Source organism: Phyllopteryx taeniolatus, unplaced genomic scaffold (genome assembly GCF_024500385.1).
Source record: "Phyllopteryx taeniolatus isolate TA_2022b unplaced genomic scaffold, UOR_Ptae_1.2 contig_29, whole genome shotgun sequence".
Taxonomy (NCBI): domain Eukaryota; kingdom Metazoa; phylum Chordata; class Actinopteri; order Syngnathiformes; family Syngnathidae; genus Phyllopteryx; species Phyllopteryx taeniolatus.
In genome coordinates this window covers 125,229-142,231 of record NW_026903217.1, presented here as the reverse complement: position 1 = coordinate 142,231, position 17,003 = coordinate 125,229, and the positions used below count along the sequence as shown (strand labels likewise).

The 17,003-nt window shown below is 39.3% G+C and overlaps 4 non-coding genes and 3 pseudogenes across 4 annotated transcripts; all 7 read right to left on the bottom strand.

The window, feature by feature from the left end:
* Positions 1–3,456: 3,456 nt before the first annotated feature.
* Positions 3,457–3,565, bottom strand: LOC133473593 (5S ribosomal RNA; annotated as a pseudogene).
* Positions 3,566–5,471: 1,906 nt separating this feature from the next.
* Positions 5,472–5,580, bottom strand: LOC133473595 (5S ribosomal RNA; annotated as a pseudogene).
* Positions 5,581–7,495: 1,915 nt separating this feature from the next.
* Positions 7,496–7,614, bottom strand: LOC133473581 (5S ribosomal RNA). The gene has a single exon (XR_009787164.1). It is a non-coding gene; the product is annotated as a 5S ribosomal RNA (ribosomal RNA).
* A 1,897-nt stretch (positions 7,615–9,511) lies between these two features.
* LOC133473579 (5S ribosomal RNA) lies at positions 9,512–9,630 on the bottom strand. The gene has a single exon (XR_009787162.1). It is a non-coding gene; the product is annotated as a 5S ribosomal RNA (ribosomal RNA).
* Positions 9,631–11,534: 1,904 nt separating this feature from the next.
* On the bottom strand, positions 11,535–11,648 carry LOC133473590 (5S ribosomal RNA; annotated as a pseudogene).
* Positions 11,649–13,545: 1,897 nt separating this feature from the next.
* On the bottom strand, positions 13,546–13,664 carry LOC133473574 (5S ribosomal RNA). The gene has a single exon (XR_009787157.1). It is a non-coding gene; the product is annotated as a 5S ribosomal RNA (ribosomal RNA).
* Positions 13,665–15,563: 1,899 nt separating this feature from the next.
* LOC133473573 (5S ribosomal RNA) lies at positions 15,564–15,682 on the bottom strand. Its single transcript, XR_009787156.1, has one exon. It is a non-coding gene; the product is annotated as a 5S ribosomal RNA (ribosomal RNA).
* Positions 15,683–17,003: the final 1,321 nt, after the last annotated feature.

Here is a 17,003-nt window from a genome sequence, read left to right as displayed (position 1 = left end):
GCCTTTCTGCTGAGTTCTCACTGACCAGCAAGCGTTTTCAGAATCCACACATCTGCTCCCGCTCCGTTATCAGACTTTTGCTCACCTTCCCTATTTGAGTACTCAGCTGAAATGACTCTTTTACAGTGTTAAATGAACCCACGTGTTTCTTTCTGCTATTTTTTAGGGCTGTAAAGTGTCAATCTATCTGTGCCACCATCCCTCCGGTTGAGACATGTGACACAGCATGGCTCAATATAGCAGCCCATTTGAATAGGTTTTTTTTTTTTTTTTTCCTGTGCTAATGTAAATTTCATTTTGTAGTTTTGCACTTTGTTTTTCCAAATAATTGCGTTTTTGTTGTGGAATACTCATATTGGCTATCAGTATAGATTGTACCATCTTTATTTATCATTAGTTTGCATGCCTCGGTTAATGCTACTAATTCAGCAGCTTGTTCAGCCAATTCCTGTCAATCATCCTGCGTGCCTTCATCAAGTAAGGTGGAAGGCCTAGCGCAGCACTGGACACCAAATGTTGTTTAATGTCACAGAAGGCCTTTTCTGCCTCTGTACTCGATTAAACAAATGATGTCATTTTAAGGTTGTCTTCATACATTAATTTTGACAATGGTGCAACAATTTCTGCATAGTTTGGAATCCATGCTCTACAATAATTTGTCAGACCTAAAAATGATTATTATATGTTTCTTCGTCTGTGGTTTAGGATTTTTTAAGACTATAGCTTTCCTGTCTTCTAATAAAGTCTTTCCTCCTATACTTAAATTATGGCCTAGATATTTGACTTGCCTTTTACATCATTGCAATTTATTTTTGTTAACTTTATGTCCCTCTTCTGTTAGATGATGCAGTAAGGTCAATGAATCCTTGCATGTCTCTCCATCTGTAGATGCCAGAAGAAATGCGTGTTGTCATAACTTGTGAATAATTAGTTGGACTTTCACAGTAACCTTGCGGTAATCTAGTAAATGTATATATATATATATATATATATTTTTTTTTTTTCTCAAATGTGAATGCAAACCAAAATTGACTGTTATTTTCTATTGGTACTGAAAAGACTTATGTCCACTACTGTAAACACAGTAGCGTCTGGTCTTAATGAATTTAACAATGTGTGTGGATCTGGTACGCATGCTGCTCTCTGTATTACTTCAGGTCATCACATTCTTTTTTTTATCTTCTATTTTTGTCATAAGCTGCAAGGCTGCAGACAACAGGGCCTTTCCCACATTTAACGGTGGCTTGTCTTTTATTTTTTATATAATTTGATTCCTGCAACGCGGCTATTTTTTGTGTATTTAACCAACCATTAAAGCCGTGTTCGGTTATCCCTGTCTCTAAATATTAAATGTTATCAGGATCCTGTTTTTTTTTTCTTTTAAATTTAATTTAATGAACCTCCAACCTTTACACTGCAGTGTATTCCTGTTTTTTATTTTACTACTTCCTTTCCCCATTTGAAAGAATTTGGTTCAGTGTAATACTACCTAGGGTAGTCTAGAACACTGTTTTTTTTTTTTTTCAGTAGGACGGTGATTCAAATTTACTTTCTGTGGTAATTCTCACTTCAACTATTTCGAGTGGAGAATTCTTGCCTTTGCATCCACAAAAGTCCACCGTTTACTTTCCCACTGTTTTGGTATGGAATGAAAAACCTAGTGGTTTCCCATTTCCCATTTACACTCTCATTCAAACAGTTTTCATTCACACTGGCTCGTCAGAGGACTCCGCCGTCCAATACGGAATTTAACTACGACGCCACGAAACGTTCCTAGTTTCTTTATTCATTAAACACGGAATTTAAGTATGTACAGGACTCCGGCATCCTCGCGGAATTTGTGGACTCCGCCGTCCCTTACTTGCCAGTGACTAGTATTACACAAGGTTTATTAAACACGGAATTTAAGTACGTACAGGACTCCGCCGTCCTCGCGGAATTTGTGGACTCCGGCGTCCTTTTTCCTAAAAAAAAAATTTTTAATTTAACTCACCAGCCGTCTTCAATCCTGTGGATTGTCGTCAACCTTCAGATCCCAGTTGAGGAGAACGAAGACCAGTCCCGTAAAGGGTCTTACTTGCCGTGGCCACGGTCTCTTAACTGGAAGTCGGCTCCACAACTGGAATCCTCGGGTGTGTTGACATCCGGGTCGAAGGACCAATTTAATGTTGGATTTATCTTACCCAACATTATTACAAATAGACACAAAAGGAATGAAGACGCTGGTTTCTTTTTCTCATGAGGAGGGCGTATGAGAGATTGTTCAGATCACAGCCTCTCAACACGCTCTAACAATCTCCCCCGTCGCTCCTGCATTTATTTGAAAATAGGAGGGTTTTTCCCAGACATAATGTTCTAAACAATAAGACACAACACAAAACATTGGACCAACACCTGTCACGTCCCCGACCACATCCGATCACGTCCTTGGTCCAGGCGCCCTTCCATCGGATGATGCTGAGTCATCTTTTTGAAGGCGAGACATCTAAAATCGTCCATAATACTAATGCAAGCTAAGCAAATAAATGATAACTTCTAGAATATATTTAACACTGTTGTTGACCAATACTGGCCACTCATTTGGTTGAGAAGTATCTGCACCATTTGCACAATGGACACTGTTCCAGATTATCGCACTACGATTCGCTTTATACTGCTTAAATTTCTCGAAGTCTCTTCACGTTTTGTAAAATTGTCACTGTACCAGATTATTGCTCGATCAGTCATTTCAAATTGCTCTAAATTGCTAGAGGACTCTGCATCATTTGCACAATTGTCAAAAAAAAAAAAATAACACAAAATTTGCATTGACATGACCACATTACCGCTAACCTTTCATTGCTCAGTGATTCTCTGTACTTTGGTCTCATGTGATTATGTCTCCAAAGTATTTTCTGTCAAATGGCTATCCGTTATCGCACGAGAGGGGCTCCAAGTACCGGAGACAAATTCCTTGTATGTTTCTGACATACTCGGCAAATATAGATTCTGATTTTTATTCTGCTGATTCTGATTGAATTTATCTAATCTACTCCTTCTAATACTGCCATTCACTCGACTGTAATGTATTCCTCGGAAGTGGTTCGGGTTCATAAACCGTGGCTTTGAGGTCCACACAATAATGTGCAATAATTACGTATCATTTAAAGATCCATACCTTCGTATCCTTAGCCTCGAGCGAATTAAAAGCACGGATGTGATAAAATCGTGACGTATCACGTGATACTAATATATATATCTATATATCTATGTAGATATATATATGTAGATATATGTGTGTATAGATTTTTTTTTTTTTTTTACTGTCGGAAAAGGAGATACGGGATGTTTAAAAAGGTACGTGAAGATTCTGTCTCCTAATAAAGAGATGGTAAGTCATAAGAGAGAGAATGACTGCATTATAATTTAGGTCAACCACCGATAAGAAAACGATTCCACGAGAATCTAAAGTGAAAAATCTTACAGCACCTGGTATTCCCAGGCGGTCTCCCATCCAAGTACTAACCAGGCCCGCCCCTGCTTAGCTTCCGAGATCGGACGTTCTCAGGGTAGTATGGCCGTAAGCCACATGGTTACCTGAAAAAGCAACATTTTATATTTAAAAAATATCAAATTTCGCTTAAAAATATCGAGCGGATCGCGTCATTTTTTATTCTCCAATTGTTGGCTGGTCTATTTTGGAGTTTTTTGTGTGGATGATGCAAACTCATTCTCAACACTACAAATATGTGATCAGATCATAGATTTTGAAAAGTTAACACACGAGAGAATTTGAGAACTTGCACGCTGCCAAAACTCAGACAAGAGCATGCAAAATCCTCTTGGACCCTCCACATCCTGGTCACCAACTCTTCAGAAACAGAGTCATCTTTATTTGCCATGTATGTCCAAAAAACACACAAGGAATTTGGTAGTTGGAGCCACTCTCGTACGACAACAGACAGTCAATTGACAGAGAACACTTTTGAGACATAAAGACGTTGACAAAAAACAGTCACTGAGCAATTTAGGGTTGCTAGCTATCGTAATGCCGGTTCATTTTTTTTGGACAATTGTGCAAAAAGATGCAGAGTCCTCTAGCATTTAGAGCAGTTCGAAAGACTAATATTGCAATACTCCGGTGCAATGACCATTGTGCAAAGGGCGCCGAGACTTCAAGCGAGTAGTGCGATAATCTGGGACAACGTTTATTGTGCAAATGTAGATTCTCTTCAGTGTGCAATTGGAGCAGATGCTACTGGCATGAGTGGCCAGTATTGATCAACAACAGATATGCAAATAGTGCAGCGTGGCGAGACGACTACAGTGAGTGCACGAGTCATATATAATTGTCTTCTTCCAGCTCCTTCCCCCAGGCAAGTGCTATCAAAGAATGCAAACAAAAACTAGCAGACATTCCAACACCTTCGTCCCACTTACCGTTAACTTCTTAAACAGTTCACTTACAATTGCATTGTAACATGCTGCCAATTTGTCTTGAGATTGTTGTCCCATCTCTGTCGGGCCAATTATACATTATTCGTGCATTCACTGTAGTAGTCTCGCCACTCTGCACAATTTGCATATCTGTTTTTGACCAATACTGGCCACTCATGTGGTTGAGAAGTATCTGCACCATTTGCACAATGGACACTGTTCCAGATTATCGCACTACGATTCGCTTTATACTGCTTAAATTTCTCGAAGTCTCTTCACGTTTTGCAAAATTGTCACTGTACCAGATTATTGCTCGATCAGTCATTTCAAATTGCTCTAAATTGCTAGAGGACTCTGCATCATTTGCATAATTGTCAAAAAATAAAAAATAACACAAAATTTGCATTGACATGACCACATTACCGCTAACCTTTCATTGCTCAGTGATTCTCTGTACTTTGGTCTCATGTGATTATGTCTCCAAAGTATTTTCTGTCAAATGGCTATCCGTTATCGCACGAGAGGGGCTCCAAGTACCGGAGACAAATTCCTTGTATGTTTCTGACATACTCGGCAAATATAGATTCTGATTTTTATTCTGCTGATTCTGATTGAATTTATCTAATCTACTCCTTCTAATACTGCCATTCACTCGACTGTAATGTATTCCTCGGAAGTGGTTCGGGTTCATAAACCGTGGCTTTGAGGTCCACACAATAATGTGCAATAATTACGTATCATTTAAAGATCCATACCTTCGTATCCTTAGCCTCGAGCGAATTAAAAGCACTGATGTGATAAAATCGTGACGTATCACATGATACTAATATATATATATATATATATATATATATATATATATATGTAGATATATGTGTGTATAGATTTTTTTTTTTTTTACTGTCGGAAAAGGAGATACGGGATGTGTAAAAAAGGTACGTGAAGATTCTGTCTCCTAATAAAGAGATGGTAAGTCATAAGAGAGAGAATGACTGCATTATAATTTAGGTCAACCACCGATAAGAAAACGATTCCACGAGAATCTAAAGTGAAAAAGCTTACAGCACCTGGTATTCCCAGGCGGTCTCCCATCCAAGTACTAACCAGGCCCGCCCCTGCTTAGCTTCTGAGATCGGACGTTCTCAGGGTAGTATGGCCGTAAGCCACATGGTTACCTGAAAAGTAACATTTTATATTTAAAAAATATCAAATTTCGCTTAAAAATCGAGCGGATCGCGTCATTTTTTATTCTCCAATTGTTGGCTGGTCTATTTTGGAGTTTTTTGTGTGGATGATGCAAACTCATTCTCAACACTACAAATATGTGATCAGATCATAGATTTTGAAAAGTTAACACACGAGAGAATTTGAGAACTTGCACGCTGCCAAAACTCAGACAAGAGCATGCAAAATCCTCTTGGACCCTCCACATCCTGGTCACCAACTCTTCAGAAACAGAGTCATCTTTATTTGCCATGTATGTCCAAAAAACACACAAGGAATTTGGTAGTTGGAGCCACTCTCGTACGACAACAGACAGTCAATTGACAGAGAACACTTTTGAGACATAAAGACGTTGACAAAAAACAGTCACTGAGCAATTTAGGGTTGCTAGCTATCGTAATGCCGGTTCATTTTTTTTGGTCAATTGTGCAAAAAGATGCAAAGTCCTCTAGCATTTAGAGCAGTTCGAAAGACTAATATTGCAATAGTCCGGTGCAATGACCATTGTGCAAAGGGCGCCGAGACTTCAAGCGAGTAGTGCGATAATCTGGGACAACGTTTATTGTGCAAATGTAGATTCTCTTCAGTGTGCAATTGGAGCAGATGCTACTAGCATGAGTGGCCAGTATTGGTCAACAACAGATATGCAAATAGTGCAGCGTGGCGAGACTACTACAATGAGTGCACGAGTCATATATAATTGTCTTCTTCCAGCTCCTTCCCCCAGGCAAGTGCTATCGAACAATGCAAACAAAAACTAGCAGACATTCCAACACTTTCGTCCCGCTTACCGTTAACTTCTTAAACAGTTCACTTACAATTGCATTGTAACATGCTGCCAATTTGTCTTGAGATTGTTGTCCCATCTCTGTCGGGCCAATTATACATTATTCGTGCATTCACTGTAGTAGTCTCGCCACTCTGCACAATTTGCATATCTGTTGTTGACCAATACTGGCCACTCATGTGGTTGAGAAGTATCTGCACCATTTGCACAATGGACACTGTTCCAGATTATCGCACTACGATTCGCTTTATACTGCTTAAATTTCTCGAAGTCTCTTCACGTTTTGCAAAATTGTCACTGTACCAGATTATTGCTCGATCAGTCATTTCAAATTGCTCTAAATTGCTAGAGGACTCTGCATCATTTGCACAATTGTCAAAAAATTAAAAATAACACAAAATTTGCATTGACATGACCACATTACCGCTAACCTTTCATTGCTCAGTGATTCTCTGTACTTTGGTCTCATGTGATTATGTCTCCAAAGTATTTTCTGTCAAATGGCTATCCGTTATCGCACGAGAGGGGCTCCAAGTACCGGAGACAAATTCCTTGTATGTTTCTGACATACTCGGCAAATATAGATTCTGATTTTTTTTCTGCTGATTCTGATTGAATTTATTCGATCTAATCTACTCCTTCTAATACTGCCATTCACTCGACTGTAATGTATTCATCGGAAGTGGTTCGGGTTCATAAACCGTGGCTTTGAGGTCCACACAATAATGTGCAATAATTACGTATCATTTAAAGATCCATACCTTCGTATCCTTAGCCTCGAGCGAATTAAAAGCACTGATGTGATAAAATCGTTACGTATCACGTGATACTAATATATATATATATATATATATATATATATGTAGATATATATATGTAGATATATGTGTGTATAGATTTTTTTTTTTTTTTACTGTCGGAAAAGGAGATACGGGATGTTTAAAAAAGGTACGTGAAGATTCTGTCTCCTAATAAAGAGATGGTAAGTCATAAGAGAGAGAATGACTGCATTATAATTTAGGTCAACCACCGATAAGAAAACGATTCCACGAGAATCTAAAGTGAAAAAGCTTACAGAACCTGGTATTCCCAGGCGGTCTCCCATCCAAGTACTAACCAGGCCCGCCCCTGCTTAGCTTCCGAGATCGGACGAGATCGGGCGTTCTCAGGGTAGTATGGCTGTAAGCCACATGGTTACCTGAAAAGCAACATTTTATATTTAAAAAATATCAGATTTCGCTTAAAAATATCGAGCGGATCGCGTCATTTTTTATTCTCCAATTGTTGGCTGGTCTATTTTGGAGTTTTTTGTGTGGATCATGCAAACTCATTCTCAACACTACAAATATGTGATCAGATCATAGATTTTGAAAAGTTAACACACGAGAGAATTTGAGAACTTGTACGCTGCCAAAACTCAGACAAGAGCATGCAAAATCCTCTTGGACCCTCCACATCCTGGTCACCAACTCTTCAGAAACAGAGTCATCTTTATTTGCCATGTATGTCCAAAAACACACAAGGAATTTGGTAGTTGGAGCCACTCTCGTACGACAACAGACATTCAATTGACAGAGAACACTTTTGAGACATAAAGACGTTGACAAAAACCAGTCAATGAGCAATTTAGGGTTGCTAGCTATCGTAATGCCGGTTCATTTTTTTTGGACAATTGTGCAAAAAGATGCAGAGTCCTCTAGCATTTAGAGCAGTTCGAAAGACTAATATTGCAATAGTCCGGTGCAATGACCATTGTGCAATGGGCGCCGAGACTTCAAGCGAGTAGTGCGATAATCTGGGACAACGTTTATTGTGCAAATGTAGATTCTCTTCAGTGTGCAATTGGAGCAGATGCTACTAGCATGAGTGGCCAGTATTGGTCAACAACAGATATGCAAATAGTGCAGCGTGGCGAGACTACTACAATGAGTGCACGAGTCATATATAATTGTCTTCTTCCAGCTCCTTCCCCCAGGCAAGTGCTATCGAACAATGCAAACAAAAACTAGCAGACATTCCAACACTTTCGTCCCGCTTACCGTTAACTTCTTAAACAGTTCACTTACAATTGCATTGTAACATGCTGCCAATTTGTCTTGAGATTGTTGTCCCATCTCTGTCGGGCCAATTATACATTATTCGTGCATTCACTGTAGTAGTCTCGCCACTCTGCACAATTTGCATATCTGTTGTTGACCAATACTGGCCACTCATGTGGTTGAGAAGTATCTGCACCATTTGCACAATGGACACTGTTCCAGATTATCGCACTACGATTCGCTTTATACTGCTTAAATTTCTCGAAGTCTCTTCACATTTTGCAAAATTGTCACTGTACCAGATTATTGCTCGATCAGTCATTTCAAATTGCTCTAAATTGCTAGAGGACTCTGCATCATTTGCACAATTGTCAAAAAATAAAAAATAACACAAAATTTGCATTGACATGACCACATTACCGCTAACCTTTCATTGCTCAGTGATTCTCTGTACTTTGGTCTCATGTGATTATGTCTCCAAAGTATTTTCTGTCAAATGGCTATCCGTTATCGCACGAGAGGGGCTCCAAGTACCGGAGACAAATTCCTTGTATGTTTCTGACATACTCGGCAAATATAGATTCTGATTTTTATTCTGCTGATTCTGATTGAATTTATCTAATCTACTCCTTCTAATACTGCCATTCACTCGACTGTAATGTATTCCTCGGAAGTGGTTCGGGTTCATAAACCGTGGCTTTGAGGTCCACACAATAATGTGCAATAATTACGTATCATTTAAAGATCCATACCTTCGTATCCTTAGCCTCGAGCGAATTAAAAGCACTGATGTGATAAAATCGTGACGTATCACGTGATACTAATATATATATATATATATATATATATCTATGTAGATATATGTGTGTATAGATTTTTATTTTTTTTTACTGTCGGAAAAGGAGATACGGGATGTTTAAAAAAGGTACGTGAAGATTCTGTCTCCTAATAAAGAGATGGTAAGTCATAAGATAGAGAATGACTGCATTATAATTTAGGTCAACCACCGATAAGAAAACGATTCCACGAGAATCTAAAGTGAAAAAGCTTACAGCACCTGGTATTCCCAGGCGGTCTCCCATCCAAGTACTAACCAGGCCCGCCCCTGCTTAGCTTCCGAGATCGGACTAGATCGGGCGTTCTCAGGGTAGTATGGCCGTAAGCCACATGGTTACCTGAAAAGCAACATTTTATATTTAAAAAATATCAAATTTCGCTTAAAAATATCGAGCAGATCGCGTCATTTTTTATTCTCCAATTGTTGGCTGGTCTATTTTGGAGTTTTTTGTGTGGATGATGCAAACTCATTCTCAACACTACAAATATGTGATCAGATCATAGATTTTGAAAAGTTAACACACGAGAGAATTTGAGAACTTGCACGCTGCCAAAACTCAGACAAGAGCATGCAAAATCCTCTTGGACCCTCCACATCCTGGTCACCAACTCTTCAGAAACAGAGTCATCTTTATTTGCCATGTATGTCCAAAAAACACACAAGGAATTTGGTAGTTGGAGCCACTCTCGTACGACAACAGACAGTCAATTGACAGAGAACACTTTTGAGACATAAAGACGTTGACAAAAAACAGTCACTGAGCAATTTAGGGTTGCTAGCTATCGTAATGCCGGTTCATTTTTTTGGACAATTGTGCAAAAAGATGCAGAGTCCTCTAGCATTTAGAGCAGTTCGAAAGACTAATATTGCAATAGTCCGGTGCAATGACCATTGTGCAAAGGGCGCCGAGACTTCAAGCGAGTAGTGCGATAATCTGGGACTACGTTTATTGTGCAAATGTAGATTCTCTTCAGTGTGCAATTGGAGCAGATGCTACTAGCATGAGTGGCCAGTATTGGTCAACAACAGATATGCAAATAGTGCAGCGTGGCGAGACTACTACAATGAGTGCACGAGTCATATATAATTGTCTTCTTCCAGCTCCTTCCCCCAGGCAAGTGCTATCGAACAATGCAAACAAAAACTAGCAGACATTCCAACACTTTCGTCCCGCTTACCGTTAACTTCTTAAACAGTTCACTTACAATTGCATTGTAACATGCTGCCAATTTGTCTTGAGATTGTTGTCCCATCTCTGTCGGGCCAATTATACATTATTCGTGCATTCACTGTAGTAGTCTCGCCACTCTGCACAATTTGCATATCTGTTGTTGACCAATACTGGCCACTCATGTGGTTGAGAAGTATCTGCACCATTTGCACAATGGACACTGTTCCAGATTATCGCACTACGATTCGCTTTATACTGCTTAAATTTCTCGAAGTCTCTTCACGTTTTGCAAAATTGTCACTGTACCAGATTATTGCTCGATCAGTCATTTCAAATTGCTCTAAATTGCTAGAGGACTCTGCATCATTTGCACAATTGTCAAAAAATAAAAAATAACACAAAATTTGCATTGACATGACCACATTACCGCTAACCTTTCATTGCTCAGTGATTCTCTGTACTTTGGTCTCATGTGATTATGTCTCCAAAGTATTTTCTGTCAAATGGCTATCCGTTATCGCACGAGAGGGGCTCCAAGTACCGGAGACAAATTCCTTGTATGTTTCTGACATACTCGGCAAATATAGATTCTGATTTTTATTCTGCTGATTCTGATTGAATTTATCTAATCTACTCCTTCTAATACTGCCATTCACTCGACTGTAATGTATTCCTCGGTAGTGGTTCGAGTTCATAAACCGTGGCTTTGAGGTCCACACAATAATGTGCAATAATTACGTATCATTTAAAGATCCATACCTTCGTATCCTTAGCCTCGAGCGAATTAAAAGCACTGATGTGATAAAATCGTGACGTATCACGTGATACTAATATATATATATATATATATATATATATATATATATATGTAGATATATGTGTGTATAGATTTTTTTTTTTTTTACTGTCGGAAAAGGAGATACGGGATGTGTAAAAAAGGTACGTGAAGATTCTGTCTCCTAATAAAGAGATGGTAAGTCATAAGAGAGAGAATGACTGCATTATAATTTAGGTCAACCACCGATAAGAAAACGATTCCACGAGAATCTAAAGTGAAAAAGCTTACAGCACCTGGTATTCCCAGGCGGTCTCCCATCCAAGTACTAACCAGGCCCGCCCCTGCTTAGCTTCTGAGATCGAGATCGGCGTTCTCAGGGTAGTATGGCCGTAAGCCACATGGTTACCTGAAAAGCAACATTTTATATTTAAAAAATATCAAATTTCGCTTAAAAATATCGAGCGGATCGCGTCATTTTTTATTCTCCAATTGTTGGCTGGTCTATTTTGGAGTTTTTTGTGTGGATGATGCAAACTCATTCTCAACACTACAAATATGTGATCAGATCATAGATTTTGAAAAGTTAACACACGAGAGAATTTGAGAACTTGCACGCTGCCAAAACTCAGACAAGAGCATGCAAAATCCTCTTGGACCCTCCACATCCTGGTCACCAACTCTTCAGAAACAGAGTCATCTTTATTTGCCATGTATGTCCAAAAAACACACAAGGAATTTGGTAGTTGGAGCCACTCTCGTACGACAACAGACAGTCAATTGACAGAGAACACTTTTGAGACATAAAGACGTTGACAAAAAACAGTCACTGAGCAATTTAGGGTTGCTAGCTATCGTAATGCCGGTTCATTTTTTTTGGACAATTGTGCAAAAAGATGCAGAGTCCTCTAGCATTTAGAGCAGTTCGAAAGACTAATATTGCAATAGTCCGGTGCAATGACCATTGTGCAAAGGGCGCCGAGACTTCAAGCGAGTAGTGCGATAATCTGGGACAACGTTTATTGTGCAAATGTAGATTCTCTTCAGTGTGCAATTGGAGCAGATGCTACTAGCATGAGTGGCCAGTATTGGTCAACAACAGATATGCAAATAGTGCAGCGTGGCGAGACTACTACAATGAGTGCACGAGTCATATATAATTGTCTTCTTCCAGCTCCTTCCCCCAGGCAAGTGCTATCGAACAATGCAAACAAAAACTAGCAGACATTCCAACACTTTCGTCCCGCTTACCGTTAACTTCTTAAACAGTTCACTTACAATTGCATTGTAACATGCTGCCAATTTGTCTTGAGATTGTTGTCCCATCTCTGTCGGGCCAATTATACATTATTCGTGCATTCACTGTAGTAGTCTCGCCACTCTGCACAATTTGCATATCTGTTGTTGACCAATACTGGCCACTCATGTGGTTGAGAAGTATCTGCACCATTTGCACAATGGACACTGTTCCAGATTATCGCACTACGATTCGCTTTATACTGCTTAAATTTCTCGAAGTCTCTTCACGTTTTGCAAAATTGTCACTGTACCAGATTATTGCTCGATCAGTCATTTCAAATTGCTCTAAATTGCTAGAGGACTCTGCATCATTTGCACAATTGTCAAAAAATTAAAAATAACACAAAATTTGCATTGACATGACCACATTACCGCTAACCTTTCATTGCTCAGTGATTCTCTGTACTTTGGTCTCATGTGATTATGTCTCCAAAGTATTTTCTGTCAAATGGCTATCCGTTATCGCACGAGAGGGGCTCCAAGTACCGGAGACAAATTCCTTGTATGTTTCTGACATACTCGGCAAATATAGATTCTGATTTTTATTCTGCTGATTCTGATTGAATTTATCTAATCTACTCCTTCTAATACTGCCATTCACTCGACTGTAATGTATTCCTCGGAAGTGGTTCGGGTTCATAAACCGTGGCTTTGAGGTCCACACAATAATGTGCAATAATTACGTATCATTTAAAGATCCATACCTTCGTATCCTTAGCCTCGAGCGAATTAAAAGCACTGATGTGATAAAATCGTGACGTATCACGTGATACTAATATATATATATATAGATATATATATATGTAGATATATGTGTGTATAGATTATTTTTTATTTTTTACTGTCGGAAAAGGAGATACGGGATTTTTAAAAAAGGTACGTGAAGATTCTGTCTCCTAATAAAGAGATGGTAAGTCATAAGAGAGAGAATGACTGCATTATAATTTAGGTCAACCACCGATAAGAAAACGATTCCACGAGAATCTAAAGTGAAAAAGCTTACAGCACCTGGTATTCCCAGGCGGTCTCCCATCCAAGTACTAACCAGGCCCGCCCCTGCTTAGCTTCCGAGATCGGACGAGATCGGGCGTTCTCAGGGTAGTATGGCCGTAAGCCACATGGTTACCTGAAAAGCAACATTTTATATTTAAAAAATATCAAATTTCGCTTAAAAATATCGAGCGGATCGCGTCATTTTTTATTCTCCAATTGTTGGCTGGTCTATTTTGGAGTTTTTTGTGTGGATGATGCAAACTCATTCTCAACACTACAAATATGTGATCAGATCATAGATTTTGAAAAGTTAACACACGAGAGAATTTGAGAACTTGCACGCTGCCAAAACTCAGACAAGAGCATGCAAAATCCTCTTGGACCCTCCACATCCTGGTCACCAACTCTTCAGAAACAGAGTCATCTTTATTTGCCATGTATGTCCAAAAAACACACAAGGAATTTGGTAGTTGGAGCCACTCTCGTACGACAACAGACAGTCAATTGACAGAGAACACTTTTGAGACATAAAGACGTTGACAAAAAACAGTCACTGAGCAATTTAGGGTTGCTAGCTATCGTAATGCCGGTTCATTTTTTTTGGACAATTGTGCAAAAAGATGCAGAGTCCTCTAGCATTTAGAGCAGTTCGAAAGACTAATATTGCAATAGTCCGGTGCAATGACCATTGTGCAAAGGGCGCCGAGACTTCAAGCGAGTAGTGCGATAATCTGGGACAACGTTTATTGTGCAAATGTAGATTCTCTTCAGTGTGCAATTGGAGCAGATGCTACTAGCATGAGTGGCCAGTATTGGTCAACAACAGATATGCAAATAGTGCAGCGTGGCGAGACTACTACAATGAGTGCACGAGTCATATATAATTGTCTTCTTCCAGCTCCTTCCCCCAGGCAAGTGCTATCGAACAATGCAAACAAAAACTAGCAGACATTCCAACACTTTCGTCCCGCTTACCGTTAACTTCTTAAACAGTTCACTTACAATTGCATTGTAACATGCTGCCAATTTGTCTTGAGATTGTTGTCCCATCTCTGTCGGGCCAATTATACATTATTCGTGCATTCACTGTAGTAGTCTCGCCACTCTGCACAATTTGCATATCTGTTGTTGACCAATACTGGCCACTCATGTGGTTGAGAAGTATCTGCACCATTTGCACAATGGACACTGTTCCAGATTATCGCACTACGATTCGCTTTATACTGCTTAAATTTCTCGAAGTCTCTTCACGTTTTGCAAAATTGTCACTGTACCAGATTATTGCTCGATCAGTCATTTCAAATTGCTCTAAATTGCTAGAGGACTCTGCATCATTTGCACAATTGTCAAAAAATAAAAAATAACACAAAATTTGCATTGACATGACCACATTACCGCTAACCTTTCATTGCTCAGTGATTCTCTGTACTTTGGTCTCATGTGATTATGTCTCCAAAGTATTTTCTGTCAAATGGCTATCCGTTATCGCACGAGAGGGGCTCCAAGTACCGGAGACAAATTCCTTGTATGTTTCTGACATACTCGGCAAATATAGATTCTGATTTTTATTCTGCTGATTCTGATTGAATTTATCGAATCTACTCCTTCTAATACTGCCATTCACTCGACTGTAATGTATTCCTCGGAAGTGGTTCGGGTTCATAAACCGTGGCTTTGAGGTCCACACAATAATGTGCAATAATTACGTATCATTTAAAGATCCATACCTTCGTATCCTTAGCCTCGAGCGAATTAAAAGCACTGATGTGATAAAATCGTGACGTATCACGTGATACTAATATATATATCTATATATATATATATATATATGTAGATATATGTGTGTATAGATTTTTTTTTTTTTTACTGTCGGAAAAGGAGATACGGGATGTTTAAAAAAGGTACGTGAAGATTCTGTCTCCTAATAAAGAGATGGTAAGTCATAAGAGAGAGAATGACTGCATTATAATTTAGGTCAACCACCGATAAGAAAACGATTCCACGAGAATCTAAAGTGAAAAAGCTTACAGCACCTGGTATTCCCAGGCGGTCTCCCATCCAAGTACTAACCAGGCCCGCCCCTGCTTAGCTTCCGAGATCGGACGAGATCGGGCGTTCTCAGGGTAGTATGGCCGTAAGCCACATGGTTACCTGAAAAGCAACATTTTATATTTAAAAAATATCAAATTTCGCTTAAAAATATCGAGCGGATCGCGTCATTTTTTATTCTCCAATTGTTGGCTGGTCTATTTTGGAGTTTTTTGTGTGGATGATGCAAACTCATTCTCAACACTACAAATATGTGATCAGATCATAGATTTTGAAAAGTTAACACACGAGAGAATTTGAGAACTTGCACGCTGCCAAAACTCAGACAAGAGCATGCAAAATCCTCTTGGACCCTCCACATCCTGGTCACCAACTCTTCAGAAACAGAGTCATCTTTATTTGCCATGTATGTCCAAAAAACACACAAGGAATTTGGTAGTTGGAGCCACTCTCGTACGACAACAGACAGTCAATTGACAGAGAACACTTTTGAGACATAAAGACGTTGACAAAAAACAGTCACTGAGCAATTTAGGGTTGCTAGCTATCGTAATGCCGGTTCATTTTTTTTGGACAATTGTGCAAAAAGATGCAGAGTCCTCTAGCATTTAGAGCAGTTCGAAAGACTAATATTGCAATAGTCCGGTGCAATGACCATTGTGCAAAGGGCGCCGAGACTTCAAGCGAGTAGTGCGATAATCTGGGACAACGTTTATTGTGCAAATGTAGATTCTCTTCAGTGTGCAATTGGAGCAGATGCTACTAGCATGAGTGGCCAGTATTGGTCAACAACAGATATGCAAATAGTGCAGCGTGGCGAGACTACTACAATGAGTGCACGAGTCATATATAATTGTCTTCTTCCAGCTCCTTCCCCCAGGCAAGTGCTATCGAACAATGCAAACAAAAACTAGCAGACATTCCAACACTTTCGTCCCGCTTACCGTTAACTTCTTAAACAGTTCACTTACAATTGCATTGTAACATGCTGCCAATTTGTCTTGAGATTGTTGTCCCATCTCTGTCGGGCCAATTATACATTATTCGTGCATTCACTGTAGTAGTCTCGCCACTCTGCACAATTTGCATATCTGTTGTTGACCAATACTGGCCACTCATGTGGTTGAGAAGTATCTGCACCATTTGCACAATGGACACTGTTCCAGATTATCGCACTACGATTCGCTTTATACTGCTTAAATTTCTCGAAGTCTCTTCACGTTTTGCAAAATTGTCACTGTACCAGATTATTGCTCGATCAGTCATTTCAAATTGCTCTAAATTGCTAGAGGACTCTGCATCATTTGCACAATTGTCAAAAAATAAAAAATAACACAAAATTTGCATTGACATGACCACATTACCGCTAACCTTTCATTGCTCAGTGATTCTCTGTACTTTGGTCTCATGTG